Below are 17,806 nucleotides of genomic sequence, written 5' to 3'. Positions count from 1 at the left end.
CCAAGAGGTTTTCTTCCAGGATTGCCCTGTATTTGGCTCCATCCATCTTCCCATCAACTCTGACCAGCTTCCCTGTCCCTGCTGAAGAGAAGCACCTGCTGAAGAGATGCTGCCACCACCATATTTGACAGTGGGGATGGTGCGTTCAGAGTGATGTGCAGTGTTACTTTTCCACCGCACATAGCGTTTTGCATTTTGGCCAAAAAGTTCCATTTTGGTCTCATCTGACCAGAGCACCTTCTTCCACATGTTTGCTGTGTCCCCCACATTGCTTGTGGCAAACTGCAAACAGGACTTGTGGTTTTTTGTTAACAATGGCTTTCTTCTTGCCACTCTTCCATAAAGGCCAACTTTGTGCAGTGCACGACTAATAGTTGTCCTATGGACAGATTCACCATGGGCCTCTTGGCTGCATTTCTGATCAGCGCTCTCCTTGTTCGGCCTGTGAGTTTAGGCGGACGGCCTTGTCTTGGTAGGTTTACAGTTGTGCCATACTCCTTCCATTTCTGAAGGATCGCTTGAACAGTGCTCCGTGGGATGTTCAAGGCTTGGGAAATCTTTTTGTAGCCTAAGCCTGCTTTAAATTTCTCAATAACTTTATCCCTGACCTGTCTGGTGTCTAAATCCAATCGAGAATCTGTGGCAAGATCTGAAAACTGCTGTTCACAAACGCTGCCCATCTAATCTGACTGAGCTGGAGCTGTTTTGCAAAGAAGAATGTGCAAGGATTTCAGTCTCTATATGTGCAAAGCTGGTAGAGACATACCCTAAAAGACTGGCAGCTGTAATTGCAGCAAAAGGTGGTTCTACAAAGTATTGACTTAGGGGGCTGAATAATTACGCACACCTCACTTTGCAGTTATTTATTTGTAGAAAATGTTTGGAATCATGTATGATTTTCGTTCCACTTCTCACGTGTACACCACTTTGTGTTGGTCTTTCACGTGGAATTCCAATAAAATTGATTCATGTTTGTGGCTGTAATGTGACAAAATGTGGAAAAGTTCAAGAGGGCCAAATACTTTATCAAGCCACTGTATTTACAGAATCAACACGGAGTGTCTACATCTGATCAGTACAGGCACAGTTATTTCTCACTAAAGAAAATGTCATGTGATAAACTTGCAATGTTTAGACTGAAAGAAATGTAAATCCAAATGATGACACGCTTGTATTATCATAGTCTTTTTCTTACGATATAAAGGGCTTTGAGGTGACTGTTAAAGGGATTTGGCACAATAGAAAAAAAAAATTCAATTGAATTTTAAGAAATAATGGCCAATTTTAGTCACCATGCCTAAATATCTGAAATATCTAAATATCTGTCTCAACATTATATCAGTTGACTAATTGGCCTCAGTCTGCCATGTCTGAGTGAAAAAGAACTGGAAATCACTCTGGAAATTGATATAACTACAATTTGCAGCTGCAAGTATTGTGTTTCTCTGTTGAGTCAACTAAAGTAACGAATTCATTTCATTTCAATTCAGTTCAGTTTTATTTATGTAGCAACCTCCGACAGCCATCTGCTGCATCTAGTTGGGGGGAGGAAAGGAAGACAGGACAAAAGAGAATTGGAAAGCTGTGTAAAATGTCAAATATATTCAATAGTTTAAACACTTATTTTACTTGCCTTTATTGCCTGAAAATTTGTTTTGAATTTGATGACGGCAACATATTTTTTTTAAATACAGTTGGGATGATGGCAACAAAAGGTTGAAAAGATAAGCAGTGTGAAAATCAGCTGGAGGAATATTTTGCAACTAATTAGGTTAATTGACAGCAAGTCAGTAACATGACTTCAGAGTTCCTCAGAAGTAAAGATGCACACAGGTTCACCAGTCTGCAAAACAACTGTGAAACAATTTCAGAATAATGTTTGTCAATGTAAAGCTGTGAAGACTTTGATTATCTCATCATCTACAGTACATAATATCATCAACAGAGTCTGAGAATCTGAAGAAATATCTGTGTGGCCAGAAATCAGCGTTATATGATCTCTGGGACTTTTCTTATGCAAAATAGAAGTCAAACATGAACATGATCCCTGCTGTTCTCATAGACAGCAGTCTGTGTCATTTAAATTGGCCAAGCATAAAACTTCAATATATTGAAATGTCTCACATGTAACTGGCTTTCCTTACATTATCAGATACTAGCAGCTGCAAAATAAATTCACCTTGAGAATTAAAGTGTTTCAAGTTTAAAGAATGATGTAGTCCAGCACAAGACATATATACATACAGTGTCTAGTGTGTCTAGTATGTTAAAGAGTGCACTACAGCAGCGGTCCCCAACCCCCCGGGCCACCATCCGGTATTGGTCTGTGAGTCGTTTGGTACCGGGCTGTGAGAGTTGAGGCTCAGGTGTGAAATTTATGGTTTTCAGGGACTTTACCGTTAACTCGGTTTTCCTGAATCTTTTCCCGTGTTGTAGTTGTGTGTCTTATTTGAAAGAAATATTTATGCGTTACCATAGCGACCAGAGAGCATTAAGGGGCAGAGAGGAGGATGTTGCTCTCAGTGTTGTTGGTGCATTTCAGGAGGACGCTGCTAATAAAGTTACACAATTACACAGTGAATTCACATTTATTCTTATATCTGGTTGTATCTTTTCATTTTGTTGTATTTATCCGCGACACCTTAAAGGCCGATCCGTGAAAATATTGTCTAACATTAAACCGGTATGTGGCGCAAAAAAGGTTGGGGACCGCTGCACTACAGCACTGCTAACATGTAGGCAACATCTGATGACATGAGATTCACAGTGAACAGGGAAATCTTTATTCATTCATCTTCTGCACAGAGGTTCATAACGTCATATTTTCACACTCATCAGCACCAACATCTGAGGTGAACATGTGGAAAATGTAAAGCAAATTTTAAAAAACTTGTGAAATAACCACAAATGCCACATGCTATCATAAAAGTTTAATGAAATATGTGTTTTAGTATTCTGGTAGCAGTGGTGTATTGTCAATCCAAAGAGCATAGTTACATTTTGGGAGAAGAACCTCAAACAGACTTAGCCAGGAGTGAATGAGAGCATGATGGCTGATGTTATTTGATGAAAGTAACCTGATTACCTTATAAACAAGACCTACACCCTTGATGTGTGCTGCCCTGGTTGGATGATTTGGAGTGAGTGAAGTGAGCAGAAAATGTTCCTTAGCTAAAATACTGGAAGCAAATGAGCTCATTCAGTAAGTGATCAAGTCTGCAACTCAGATTCTTACTCTGTTTACAAATGAGGACCATCTCAAGGACATATTACCCATAACCAGCCTGTGCTGTGGGTTTTTTGTTCTGCAATGGGGATCATTCAGTGTTATGAGGAGGGTTTAGTTTATTAGATCCTGCTAAAAACATATTTTTAAAGCCGTTAGAGTGGAATAGATACTCCATCAATATTAATATGTATATCAGTATTTTTGCTAAATATTGGGCATGATAAGACATCACATGTTGGTTTTATGTAGTGGTAGATGCACATAGCCATACCAAGGGGTACTTAGACTGGTTAGCAAAATCCCAGAGACTGCAGGTTTCACCTCTCAGACATGGAGTCTACTTACATCTTTCATATACAGTCTACAGAGGTGCACCACTTGCACAAAGTGGTTACAGCCTGTGGCTACAGTTAGTCTGTCCCTACTGGAGTCTCACTATTGGGAAAATAAACCAATTAGCAACAGTTGCTCATAACCTTTAATACAAACTGACCCCCTGTGACTCGTCTGTGAGCTGCGGGCAGTTCGTTTCAAGAGTGATTTGTGAGGCTATTTTGTTTTATCCGAAGAGGCAAAACAACACAGAGTAAAAGTCCCGAGCAGAGAATGTGTCCTTTATGTGTAACAGAAGTGTGCTTGTTTATTTATTAGTTTAATTTTCCTGCAACCGCCTTGTGATCTTTTAATCTTTTGTCTCCCTTGCAAGGGGACCGAAACGTGAAGAGGTAATCTCCGCATGCTCCTGCTGAAATTTGATTTTCTAACAGAGACGGCCTTCTCCAGAGGAGTTTCAAAGATAAGTTAGATTCAGTTTGTTGGTGCTAGGCGTTTCAGGCTATAATTGCAAGATCCTCACGAGGACAGTGCTGCAAACATTTGGAAGGATTGTCTGAGGTCCATTTGATTTGGCTGTTTACTGAATTACTATCCAATATTTTTTTTCCCTTTTGTTTTTTAGTGCAGAGAACTGTCTCAGTTGTAGGCAGAGGATCCCATTCAGTTGTGCAAACTTGGTTTAACTAACGATGTAAAAATGAAAACTAAATTAAAATCCCAAGTAAGCCTTCCAAACACAATTATGGGGCAAATCACAAATCTAACAGGATGCAAGAAATCCATAGTATCCATTATAATGTGGCATTAGCTGTCTGAGCCAGAGAGGCATGCAGGAGTGAGCACTGGGAGGCTGCACTTCAAAACCCATCTTATCATCTCATCATCATCATCATCATCTTTTATTTATTTATATTTCATGTGACTGCGGTGCCCTAATCATAAGCACAGAGCCAGAAATAATCCACAGTGTGTCCTGAATGCAGAGTACGCTCCCTGATCCGCCTCTCACTTGGACAGGTCAAGTGGAGTGGGTGAACGAGAGGCCGGGGCTTTAATGAATGTGTAATCAACTTTGTTCAGCGAGCGCTCCTTAAACGAGCGCGCCGCAGTGTCTCTCTCAACACACACTCAGAGCTCTCACGCGGCCATTGCTGATGAGAGCTGTAGCGATGGAGACAAAAAGATGCCTGCTTGTTGCTGAGGAGAGGCGCCTGGCAGGCTACACGGTAGGGTGAATGTCCTCATCAGCACCATCTCTACCTGTGTTTCTAACCATCCCTCACTCTCCAATCATGCTAATTACAGCTACTATCTAAACACACACACAGACACACATACTTTACAATGCAAATGCTTGTGGGACTCCTCACTTAATGGGGGGAATAAAATAAAAAGAGTGACATGTGTGTATGCTCAAGTGTGTTTGCTCATGAAGGTGGGAGCAGATTAGTGTACTTATCGGTGATCAAGTGGTTTGGGGGGGTTTACATACAAGAAGCCTTACATTTACATATATATATTAATCACAGTGCACTTCATTATGATGAATCTTATCTATAAGAATGTTTGCACAACCAGGGGAAATTAGATCATAGTGGCAGATGTGCCTGAATAAAAGAAGAAATCATCACATCTGGAAGTAAAACTTCAGTGACCGCCTCTGCAGTGTCAGTGTTGAGACGTTTATTGCTGCTTTGAATTTAAGCGTTTTTCTCATATTGTACAAATGCCAACCTCTCCAGTGGTCTCTTTTGTGAATCTCCTTTTCAATGTGACACTTTGAGTACAAGCTGTAAAGAGAACTCACCTTGAACCATGGCATAGTGATGTCTGTGTGTGTGTTGTGTTGTAAAGTCATTTAACACACCACAAAATGTACAGCGGAGCATTACAGCCGCATATGTTGTTGAACTGTGTCCGTGGAGGAGATGTGACTCTGGGGAAAGATGTGCTCTGTGTGTTACAGAACCAGTGCCTGTTACAATATAAATGGTCACATATCTTTCCCGTGGTAAAAAAAAAAGAGAAGCCAGGCTGTGTCTGAGAACTTATATCACCACTTTTGTGTAGCTACCACATTGGTGAAATTTTGTTGATGAAGCCTGCATGAGCCTTGTGCTGCTAAGTGTTCAGAGAGAGACAGACAACCATGCACATCAGATCCACATCTACACCAAATTCAGAGCCTCATTTTAAAAGTTAAAAGTTAAACTGTACATTGTTTTTTACCAGTTTTTCCAGCATTTATTTTTTCTGACAAACAAAAGAGTTTGAGGCTAGCCACGTGTCCTGCACAGCATGGCAAAGAAGGATTAACACATTGTTGATGATGGCCCTTTTCTGATGAGCTGACATGACGAAAAATATAGCATAGCATCATGCTTTAAACTCCTGACTCAGTTTTACTTTGAGGGCAATTACATTCACATCCAATCGACTGAGAACTTTTGGCTTTTAGCTATTTGAATCACCCTCACCCTAAAGGGTACAAAACTACAATGTCTACTGCTACCCAGGGTTTTTCTTTTAGTCTTCAAATTGTCTTAAAGCTGAAGGTCAGCGTTTTAGCATTAAATATAGAGCTAACTGCACAGTGTGTGTGGAAAAAATACCTGATCCGGTATTTTTGGTCATATGTGACTGAAAATTGCACTTTTAACTGAGAAATGCATTTGAAAAGTACAGTAAGTAGTGATATAGCACTTTTCAGACACAGCCACACTGTGTTGGTGTTTCCATCATGGTTTCGCTACTAAAAAAGACAGAAAACAAGTGTTTATCTTTTGTATGTGTTTTCAGTGCGAGTACTGATAAGGTGACTGTGTATCTGTTACTACCTAGTTTTAACTACCTTATGTTTGGTTACATTTAATGTGTAATGTGCAGTAGGTGTTTTAAATCTGTGCTTTTGCCTAAATTTTGGTGTAAATTTTGATGTAAAGGGATAATTAAAGAATAATTTACAAGTCATCAGGAATTTGTGCTTATTTCAAGCAGAACAATGTGTAACTATATGTGTGTGTGTGTGTGTGTGTGTGTGTGTGTGTGTGTGTGTGTGTGTGTGTGTGTGTGTCTTGACCTGCACTATGACAGCTTACAGATAAGACAGAGAGAGGAGGACAAAGAAGAAGAATGAGAAGCAGCAGAAACAGCAGGCTCAGTGTGCTGTTGATGTCAGATAAAAACATGTCAGGTGCTGCACTGGATCTTTAGCAAGAGCACACTGCAGCTGAACTTTTGACCAGTAGCACTACCAATGCTAATAATAACAGCATCAAGAGATTCCCTGTCATGCATGTGAGGCTGCAACATTAAATCTTATTACATAGTACGTAAGAAACCAATCCAGGGGGATTTCCATAGGTTTTATGGCTTTCCCTACTGATAAAGACCTTTCCTCCAGGCCTTCATATTAATTGGAGATTATGTATCGGAATTTGGGAGCGGGACCACGCCTCCAAACACGCTCATTCCGGTTGTCATCTATATAGGTTCCCAGTTCTGCAAGCTGTTCATTCTCGTTTACGTGCCCCTCCCTCCCTCCTTCTTCTTAATTCTTTAACGTCTTCATTTCTATTTAGTGCATGGGGATCTGCCAGGCCCGGGAGCCGTCTCCAGTCCCCTTCCAGGCCTTCCCCAAACCGCAGCTCAATTCATGTCAAAGCATTCACTTTTACCTACTAAAATGCTGTCAAACCTAAAATGAGGACGTGGGCCCAGCTAGTGAGTACAAGTATTAGATAAATGACAGAAATTTTATTCTTTTTTTAAAATTTACATTACAATTTTTTTTTAAAAAAAGAAATGGGACATTTTCTGTGAATTAACAAGAACCTAGACAATGATGTGGAAGTTTACGAACTTCCACATCAAACTTCCTGTGAAGTTTACGAACTCAGCCACTCATTTCACACTAGATCAAATAAAAAAATATTTCTATTTTGTAAATCTTGGCTTGTTATGTTTCAAAGTGGAGGTTTATCCAAGGTTTGCTCATTGGTTATTGACACAGGCAAGTCTCTAGCCAGCAAGTAAGCAAGCAGCTTCACAGTCAGATCCACCCTTTCCATCCCGTCGTATCATATCCAATTTTTTAAACCAACATAGTAACATTGAATCTACTAATCAGGTCTTCATGATAGTTACGTCCACCTCTACTGTTCATGGGATTATTTATAAATTAACTCAGGGTATAAGACTATATAGATCTAGACGCAGACAGCAACCTCAGTTCAAATTTTGTATGTATAAGAGCTGTTTGCAGAGTTACAGAAACTATCACTCTGAAGGGAATTGGGAGAGAGAGTGAGAGAGCAAGAGTGAGACAGAGTAAGTGAGAGAGAAAAGGATGCTGAGGACACAGTAAAAAATTCTGTACTTATTTTATTGTTGAATACCAGGTTGCTCAGTATACAACCTCTACTGATGATCTGCTAGTTCTGGGATCTGTGTGAATAGTGATTGTTTTCCTTGGAGAAATAAAATAGTAAGAAGCACTGTTTCCACTAGCTGCTACCATCTTCTCCTATCTCTGCTCCTCTTCACCACTACACTTACTGGATTGCTATTTTTCCCCTCAGCAGCTACTTAAGGACAAGACAGCTGTTTTCACCCAATCACTATCTTGTGATGAATAGTTTTCTTTCCCACACCAAGCACTTGGACGAATGTCCACTCTCACCCTCTAGACTTGCTCACATTACCCGTAATGATCAGGACTGAATTACGCATCAGTTTCTCTCAGCATCTCAACTCCTCTTTAAAGGCATGTGCTCACTTTCAGGCACACATGCACTCTTGGAAAGCTTTCTTGCAGAGTGAGATCAAGTCGATGAATTTATGCATTTTGTGGCTTCTCTGCATTCTGCCAAGACTTCACTGAAGGACCCAAATGCAGGATACTGTCACAAGTTAACCAGTTAATGACTTTGATTAGTGTTTTTATGCAAATCCCTAAAGTTCACAGGCAGCAACAGTCTTCAGGTAAGTGTCTTTAGGTAGGTTACTAAACAGGAATCAGAGCTATTTCTCTTTTTGTCAAGAGCTGATTAATGTGGGAGCAAAGTTCAAATGAGCTTCCTTAGGTAAGTAATCTATCAGGGCAGAGCTCCAATGCTGAGAGTTTTAGGGCAGGTGAGTAGTGATGACAGATGGGGTGAGAAAGGTACTCTTCAGGCTTTCCTGCAGGATTCCTACAAGTATGGAGGAGATAGACAGGCTATTGCATAGTTGCCAATACTTAAGCAAGCAGGTAGAAAAAGTAAAGCAGAGTCACAAGCATTCAGAGCTATGCTCAGATGTGTTTTTTCTACATGTCCACCCTCAAAACTCATCTGTTTAAAATTGCCTATTCTTAAATTTCAGTATGTTTTAACTTTTATCTTCTATTTTTATCATTGTGTATGTTTCCAGTTTTTATCTGTTGTACAGTGTCCTTGGGTGCTTTGAAAGGCGCTATTTAAATAAAATGTATTATTATTATTATTATGTGTATATTGCATCACAGCTTTGCTTTGCTCACAACAATACATATAGTTTACATAGTTGTATACTTCATATTTCAAGTTTAAGCATGAAAATGGGATTTGCAACATCCCTAATGGTCATATAACCTTCTGAATTATTACATGGTAACTTGTTGAGATTAGTTTGTATAAAATACTATACATAGCAAAGCCTATACCCACTGAGTTTTGAGCATTTCAGATATGTAATGTCTCCTGTGAAAGCCTGCAGCTCTTTAGGCAACAGTGATGGATGCTTATTGCAGGTTTTTTATGGATTGAAGTGATGGTCACACACAGATACAGAAATAGTCTTCTCCGACAAGAGCATGTAATTAGTCTGTTTGCTAATGATGTGTTGATAGCCCTCAAAAACCCCACAAACTCTTTTATGCAGCTTACAGAAATGTTAGGAAAATTTGGTACGCTTTCTGGCTACAAAGTAAATATACTTAAAACTCAAGTTCTAATGTTTAATTGTATACCAACTCAAAATCTTAAGGAATGGGAAATAAAGTGGGAGGCAAAAACCCTTAAATATTTAGGTATAAATATAACCAAAAACTATGCCAAACTATATCAAAGTAACTATGGACATATAAATAACAGGATAAGGCAGGATATGGAAAGATGGAATACATATCCGTTAGTATTTAGTGACAGGATAAATGTGATAAAGATGAATATCTTACCACGATTGCTATATTTATTCCTCTCTCTTCCGATAAGCATACCTCAAACCCAATTCTCAGAATGGGATAAGTATATACCTAGATTTGTCTGGGAAGGCAAGCGGCCAAGGGTACGATACACTACTGTAACACACCCCAAGCAAGAGGGCGGCTGACAGATTATGTCTGGTTCTGAAAAAAACAGATAAATCATGAGATGGACGACAGGTAGTGTGTTTCCTCTCTCGCTTCTGCCAGATCTTTATTTAAACACATTCATGTGTTCACAACAGGTTGCAAAAACTTCTTAACATCTCTGTCTCACATTCCCAAAGCCCAAAATCAGAATAAACTAAAATAGTATAGTAAAAGTATAAACAAAAATCTAAACAGTCATCTCTGTTGTTTGTTACTAAGAGCTATAAATCACACTTTTTTCACACATAGTTTGATAAAGCAAACATTCCAGTACTGTACCATATACTAATGGAGTACCTGTATAGTGGAAATCTCCACATCAACATTGCAGAGCGATCAGAATTATTATAGGTTATTACACTAACTTTAGACAATAACAGTGACAACACATCAAACTGTCTCTGCGAACACATTAACTCAAGTATACAGGAGCCGTGGTGTACTTTTGTTACAACAGGGTGCCTTAAGTTTAGAAAACAACAAAGCTAACAGCTACTCCAGGATGTGGCGAGCTAAGCTAGCTCCTACTCTCGATCGTAACACATTTCAATGAGCAAAACAGACGAATACAGATCCCAGCAAAACAAACTGCTGGTCAGGTTTTACCCTTATTTGGCATGTAAATTATGCGGACCACATGTGTGGCCTTATTACTTACTAACCTGAAAAAAACAGATAAATCATGAGATGGACGACAGGTAGTGTGTTTCCTCTCTCGCTTCTGCCAGATCTGAAGACGAGCAGTAGCGTCACACTAAACCATCTCACTAGGGCGGAAGTGCCCCCTTGTGGCGTAACTAGGGATCACACCACATGTTGGATCTCCAACAAAAATCACAAGCTTAAGGCCCTTCCTTAACAAAACTACACCTAAAAGCTTATACGATATACAAAAATTAAATCACATGATGTGACCACACATTACAGTGTGTCACACGCTCCCCGACAAAATAAGAATGGCTCCTGGCATTCAAACCTCAATTTTTCTCAAAAACATTGACACATACACTTATTCAATATAACAAAGGTGTGTATATGTAAGGTGTGTAAGCATATGGAAGGTGAGGTGTAAAGCCTGTGGGTGTTGGAATATGATAAGGAACTGTCCATGGTGGCATGTAGGGTGAGGAGAGCGTTGCAACTGTAGGATGAGGCTGGTACGATGGTTCACCCAGTGTTTAGTATGTCAGCATCTGCCTTGGTTTCCTCTCCCTAGTCGACCTTCTCATGTCGCTAGTAGAACATCGTGGAGGGGTGCGTGCAGACAGTTCATCCTCATTTGGAATTGACAGTTCATCATCTGCGTTTTCTGATGGGACTGGGTCATGTAGTGAAAGCACCTCTGGAAAGTTGTCTCCTAGATTGACTTGATCTTGGCTGACTGGCCGGCCAATACAGCTTTCTTCCCTGACAGGTACCTTCGCATGACTGTTTTCTTCACCGGAGGCTGGGTCGGGCTGTTCTGCAGTAGATATCCAATGGTAAGTCTTTCCTCTGATGGGCTCTCTTTCTTTTACAGGGAGCCTCAACCAGAGTTTTCCAGTACTCTCTTCAGAGTCTGAGTCACTTGTTTCAGTCTGTTGCCTTCTCCTGCCTCTGTCCCCTGGCAGGTTGTTTGATTTTGTTTGTCTTTTTGGTGTAGGTTCAGGAATGTGCTGTGGAGCCTCAACTGGCAAGTCATTCACAAGTAGTAACAAGTTACGGTGAAGCACTCTAGTCTTATCCTTATCTCCTGCTTCTCGGTAGACAACATACACGGGGTTGTCGCCTACTTGTGCTTTGACTACGTAGATACTCTTTTCCCAGTATGACTTGAGTTTTCCAGGCCCACCTCTTTCACCAAGATTTCTAACGAGGACCCTGTCCCCAGGATGCAAGACGACACCCCTGAGTTTTTTGTCATAGTAGGATTTGCCTCGTGCGCTGGACAGTTTACTATTGTCACTGGCTATCTTGTACGCCTCAGTCATCTTTTCTGCCCACTTCTCAGCATAATGTTTGTGAGACACAGTTTTTTTCTCCCCAACCAGGCCAAACAACAAGTCTATTGGGAGACGGGGGTGATGCCCATACAACAGAAAGTAAGGGGAATACCCTGTTGACTCATGCCGCGTACAATTGTAAGCGTGCACTGTTTGCTGAAGGTGATCTTTCCAGCATTGCTTTTCTTTGTCGCCGAGTGTCCTAAGCATCTGCAAGAGAGTCCGATTAAATCTCTCGGCGGGATTACATTGGGGGTGATACGGTGTGGTCCTTGAGTGTCCAATTCCAGCTTTATCTCTTAAAGTCCTAAAGAGCTCGTTTTCAAACTCACGACCCTGATCGTGATGCAGCCTGCTGGGATATCCAAAACGCTGGATGAAATCACCAAAGATGCGCTCAGCTGCTGTCTTGCCTGACTTATTTTTGGTCGGGTATGCTTGAGCAAACCTTGTAAAATGATCTACTACGACCAGGATATATTCATATCCACCTCGGCTGGGCTCTAGGTACAGGTAATCTATGCATACAAGATCCAAAGGTGAGTTTGAAGTGATTGTGCCCATTGGGGCACGGACATGTCCAACCGGTTTTTTTTGTTTTATGCAGGGACACTTCCTTGTGACATAGTTTTCAACTTCCTGTTTCATAAATGGCCAGTAGAACCTCTCTCTAGCTAGGGCCAGTACTCGGTCAGTACCAATGTTTGTGTTAGCAGTAAGAGCCAGGATGGCGACCCAAGCTACATCGTGTTCCTGGGCTGCTTTGGCCCCACCCCATGTGGTTTGCACAACTTCATGAGAGAGCCCCTCAGTACATGCTGTCACGTACTTCTCAATGTCAAGGGGCATGCGGGACAACGTGTCAGCATCCATATTTACCTTTCCTGGTCTGTATTTTATCTCAAACCGGAAATCTGACAACTCCCCAACCCAGCGATGCCCAACAGCATTAAGCTTAGCAGTGCTCATTATGTAAGTCAGAGGGTTGTTGTCAGTATAGATGGTGAAGTGTGGGGCATAATAGAGGTAGTCTCTAAACTTTTCACACACCGCCCATTTAAGCGCCAGAAATTCTAATTTCCCACTGTGCAGGCAATAGTTTTTCTCGGCTGGAGACAGCGTTCTGGAGCCATACCCAATAACCCTTAGCTTACCATCTTGCTGCTGATAGAGTACAGTAGGGCTGCCACAAACGATTATTTTGATAGTCGACTAGTCACCGATTATTTTTGCGATTAGTCGACTAATCAGATCATCATCCATTGAACGTAAAAGTACAGCTTATTGCACCAGCAGCATCTGCTCTTATATAACTATCATTAGCTTACAGCTTTAAGTGTTTAAGGTCTGTGCTAACTAAAAATAAAGACAAGATGATAGTTAATTGAATTCTAATTAAATGTGCAGATTGTTTCGGTGGAGTTTAATAAACTCAGCCGATTTACTCAGGAACAAATAAAATACTGAAAAAAGCCAAACAATAACATTTTTAAGTTATCTAAGTGACTTGTATATGTTTAACCTGAGTAGGGCGGTGGGTTTGAAAACGATCTGCCGGGAGTCCGGTGCTCTCATGGCCCCCGGCTAGCTATCAAGCTAGTGGGTAACAGACGCCTCCGAAAACGTCGGAGCGCTTTTGAAAATATGTGGTGTCTTGATAAACTGAGCAGATATTTGAGGTTTACACATCTACATTCTCGCCTGAAAATATGTTAAACGTTTATTTTGTGACCCAGAAAGAATAATAAGAGTAATATTAAAACTAACTAGCTGCCGCCATTGTTGACAACTGCGCTGGGCCGCGCTATGAATTCTGGGACACAGTTTCTTCTTCTTCGGGGTTTAACGGCAGCTGGCATCCTTGTACATGCAGTGCTGCCATCTTCTGTTTCAGTCCGTTATTACACTCTTAAATCCTGCTACTTATTCCTGCTTTTGGGATCTTACAAAGCTTCAAATGACGCGTCGACTATTAAATCAGTCGTCGACGATTTTGATAGTCGACGTAATCGTGACTAGTCGACTAATCGTGGCAGCCCTAGAGTACAGCGCCAAGGCCTTGCTCTGAGGCATCTGTGTGTAGCAAGAAAGGTAAGTGGAAGTCTGGGTAGGCCAGGACTGGAGGGTGGGTGAGCATGTCGATGAGTCGCTCCAGTGCCCCCTGGTGTTCACCAGTCCACACCACAGGAGTATTGGAGGACAGCTGACTGCCTTTGGATTTCCTCTGGTGAGGTGGTGCTCGTGAAATGTCAGACTTGGCTTGGAGAAGCTCATACACAGGCTTTGCGATACGTGAGAAGTCCTGAATATAGCTACGGTAATAGCTGAGGAAGCCCAGGAGCCGCCTCACATCGCCAACAGTCTGCGGTGTTTTGGCCCTGAGTGACTGCACAGCCTCTAGATCCTTTGGGTCAATTTGCACACCCTCTGCTGATACGAGGCGACCCAAATATCTTACTTGTCTGCGAAAGAGTTCGTACTTTTCAGGCCTTAGCTTCACACCGTGATGCTGAAGTGCTTTCAAAACTTTGCGGACGCCCTCAACATGCTCCTCAAAGGTTTTGGCATAGCAGAGGATGTCATCTAGGTAGAGAATGCAACATTCATCCCTAAATGCATCCAGCATCTCCTCCATACTCCTCTGAAAGGCTGCAGGCGCATTGGAGAGGCCGAAGGGTATTCTGACCCACTCATACAACCCCCAGGGAGTTACAAAGGCTGTGAGATGCCTTGAGCCCTCTGCCATAAATCCCTGGTGGTATGCCTTTCCTTGGTCAAGAATACTGAACCAGCAATGGCCCCCCAGCGTATCGATCAGATCTTGGATACGGGGCAGTGGGTGCCTATCAGGTATGGTTTTCTGGTTTAGTAACCGGTAGTCGATGCACAGGCGTAATGTGCCATCCTTTTTGCGGACACATACAACAGGGGCAGCATAAGGAGATTTTGATTTGATTATCCAGCCCTTTGCTAAAAGGTCCTGGATGTACTCCTTTACTTCATTGAATAATGGCTTTGGAACTGAGCTGTAGGCTTTTTGCACAGGGATGTCATCTTTAAGATTTAGTGACAGCTCTAGACTTGTAATACAGCCTATATCATTAGCATCCTTTGCAAAAGTAGCTGACTCCTCAAACAGCATTTTCCTTACAACTCCCTGCTGCTCCTCTGTGAGGTGATGTACATCAACGGGTGGATGCCACAATAGAGTGGAACAACTTGGAGTAGGTGGTGCAGTGGTAGGACTCTGGATCTCCAGGTCTCTGTTTGGGAGTGAGTCAGTCTCAACAATTTTCTTGATAGGCTGGATACTGCCAATCAAAGCTTTTCGGGGTAGAATAATGTCATGTTTTGTCTGGTTTCCTAAAGGCAAATTTACATGCGGAGTTCTGCCCATCTGAACTTCTAAGAGGCCCTCACCCACATCTAGCTGTTGTAACTGTGGGCAATTTTCCTCAGGTTCGAACAGCACTAGAGGGTCGCCAGAGTCAAACTGTGGTGGTACTTTACATTTTACCCAGGTTACGCTACCAGCTGGGATGACTTTGTCTTTCGGACCTGTTCTCAGGCGCCCCTGAGCAGAAACAGGTTTTTTTGTCTGCACAAAATGGACAATGGTCTTTGCTGTGTCATCAGGGATGGACATTGCCCCACCTAGGAGGCGACTTAAAGTGGAAGCTAGCCTTTCTGGTTTTCCCTGAATCACTACTTCAACCACATTGAATCCCAAAAGTGGCATTTCTAAAGGCAACGAGCTCACCAGGAAGGGTACACTGACTGATAAATCTGGGTCCTCATTTACTGGTAAGTTCAGGGTCATGATCACCCAGCCATCAAAGGGGATTAGCCCTCCATTCACTGCATACACTTCCAGTGTCTTTTTATCCTCCATGAGTTCAATTAACTCAGTCAGGGGACGAACGTCAAGATCAGGTAAGTACTTGTCTCTCCAATGGCGGTCTATTATGCTGACTTGGGCCCCAGTGTCCAAGAGAGCATTGACTGCGAGGCCATTGAGAATACACTTAGTCAAAGCTTTCCTACCTATTAATTTGGCAACAGGTTCATTGGTAGGCGTCGTGTCTTTTAGGGGGTCAGCAGCAGTTCTCTCACGGCTATGCTTTTTGTTAACAGCAGCTGTTTCAATAGTTGTTTTGAACCTGCTGTTCCCCGTCACATTGTGGGTGGTGTCTGTTTCAGCTCCTCTGTCTGTGAATTGGGACTTGGGAAGAACTCCGGTTACTGTTTGTCCCCCCACAGCAACCGGTTCACGTTTCCCTGCTGCTTAGGGTTTTTTAGGCAACCCACAGCTCTGTGTCCCTGTTCGCCACAAGAGAAGCAGTGTTTACAATCTTGTAACCCCTCCTGCACACATTTTGGACAACCATAATGGCTTCCTCTTCTGGTTGGTTGTGGCTTGGGGGGTAGACAGCTGTATGACTGGCTTCTCTCCACTTTCTCTGCTAGGGTGTCTACTAGTTTGGTGAGCACATCTATTTTCTCTGCAAGCTTCTGTACTTCATCTGATTTAGCTCTATGCTCTGTCATGTCTTTCTTTGTATTTGCCTGCTTAACCTGTTCTCCCTCAACCTGTACACTATGTGCAGCAGCTTGTCTTGAGCGTTGTGTTGACCCCAAACGCCTTTGTCGTTCACTTTCATCACTTGTTACCCTCATGACATGCTTTAGGATTGTCTCATCTGTAACTGTGTTGTCTGAAAGTAAAGGTTTAAGCTCCCTGCGAATATCATTGTACTTGTGTCCTATTCCCTGATACACTGTGTGTAGGAAGACATCTTGTACTGTGTCTGGGCTATACCTGATATCAGTCCCTGGCTGTTTTGAACCAAACAATATTCTTTGCTTCAGTCCAATAACACGGTAGAGGAACTGCTGAGGGGTTTCATGCTCATTTTGTTTGGCACACATTAGTTCTTGGAATAGTTCTGTGCTATTCCTCTCACCTAAGTGCGACTGGAGGAACCCCTTGAGCTCAGCCACAGTCATGTCTTCTTTATTGACCAGCATGTCCTTGAAATCTCCTGGCTTTATTATCCTTAGCACACCTCTCACGATCTCAGACTCAGTGAAATTGTCCTTTATCCCCTCCTCTATCTGTCTGCAAACACTGTTAAAGCTGATATCAGATGAGTGATCTCCAATTTGGCCTCCTTGAACTTTGAATTCACGGCGATGAATGTAGGACAGATCCTTCAATGATACTACTTGTTCGGGTCCTCTGTGTCTGGAAACGTCCATCTGTGTCTCAGAGTGATGTGGGACTGAGAGTGTAGGTTGTGCTGTAGCTTGAGGTGTGGGAATGTGCATCAGCCTACCAAGCTTTTGGCTCAAATCCTCATAGTCTAACAGCATCTTTTGGACATTCTCTGGTAAAACGTCACAACTGAGTTCATTAGTTGTCTCAGTGATTAGCTTGGCGTTTGCTGTTACAGGAGTGGTTACATTTGTTACATCAGAAAATAGTACATCAGTGTTAGCTGGTTGGGCTGATGCAGTAGGTGGGACAGTGATAAGTGGGGACATTGGCTTTGTATTTACACTTGACCCAGCAGGTAAGATTACACTACTTTGAGACTGAACAACCTCATCGACAACATCTTTTAGGGCTAGCAGTTCTCCCATGCCCCTATCCTCAGCATCTAACAAGTTCTTACTGTACATAAAGGCGTGGATGTACTCGAAACATCCCTCTGCGTCTCCGCTGGAAAGCTCTGCAGCATCTTTGCCTGGAACAGGGCTGACTGTAGAAGTAATCTGGAAAAGTTCGTTGGATGACAGCGACAGTAGGCTTTTCCTGATGTCCCATACCAGGCTTTTCCTCTCCTGGTCTGCCATGACGACGTCTTCCCCAGTCTCTCGTAGTAG

Source organism: Mchenga conophoros, linkage group LG12, assembly GCF_057382185.1.
Source record: "Mchenga conophoros isolate Kocher_MC1m ecotype Shallow Benthic linkage group LG12, M_conophoros_male_GT1.1, whole genome shotgun sequence".
Taxonomy (NCBI): Eukaryota; Metazoa; Chordata; class Actinopteri; order Cichliformes; family Cichlidae; genus Mchenga; species Mchenga conophoros.
This window is presented reverse-complemented; position numbering follows the sequence as displayed.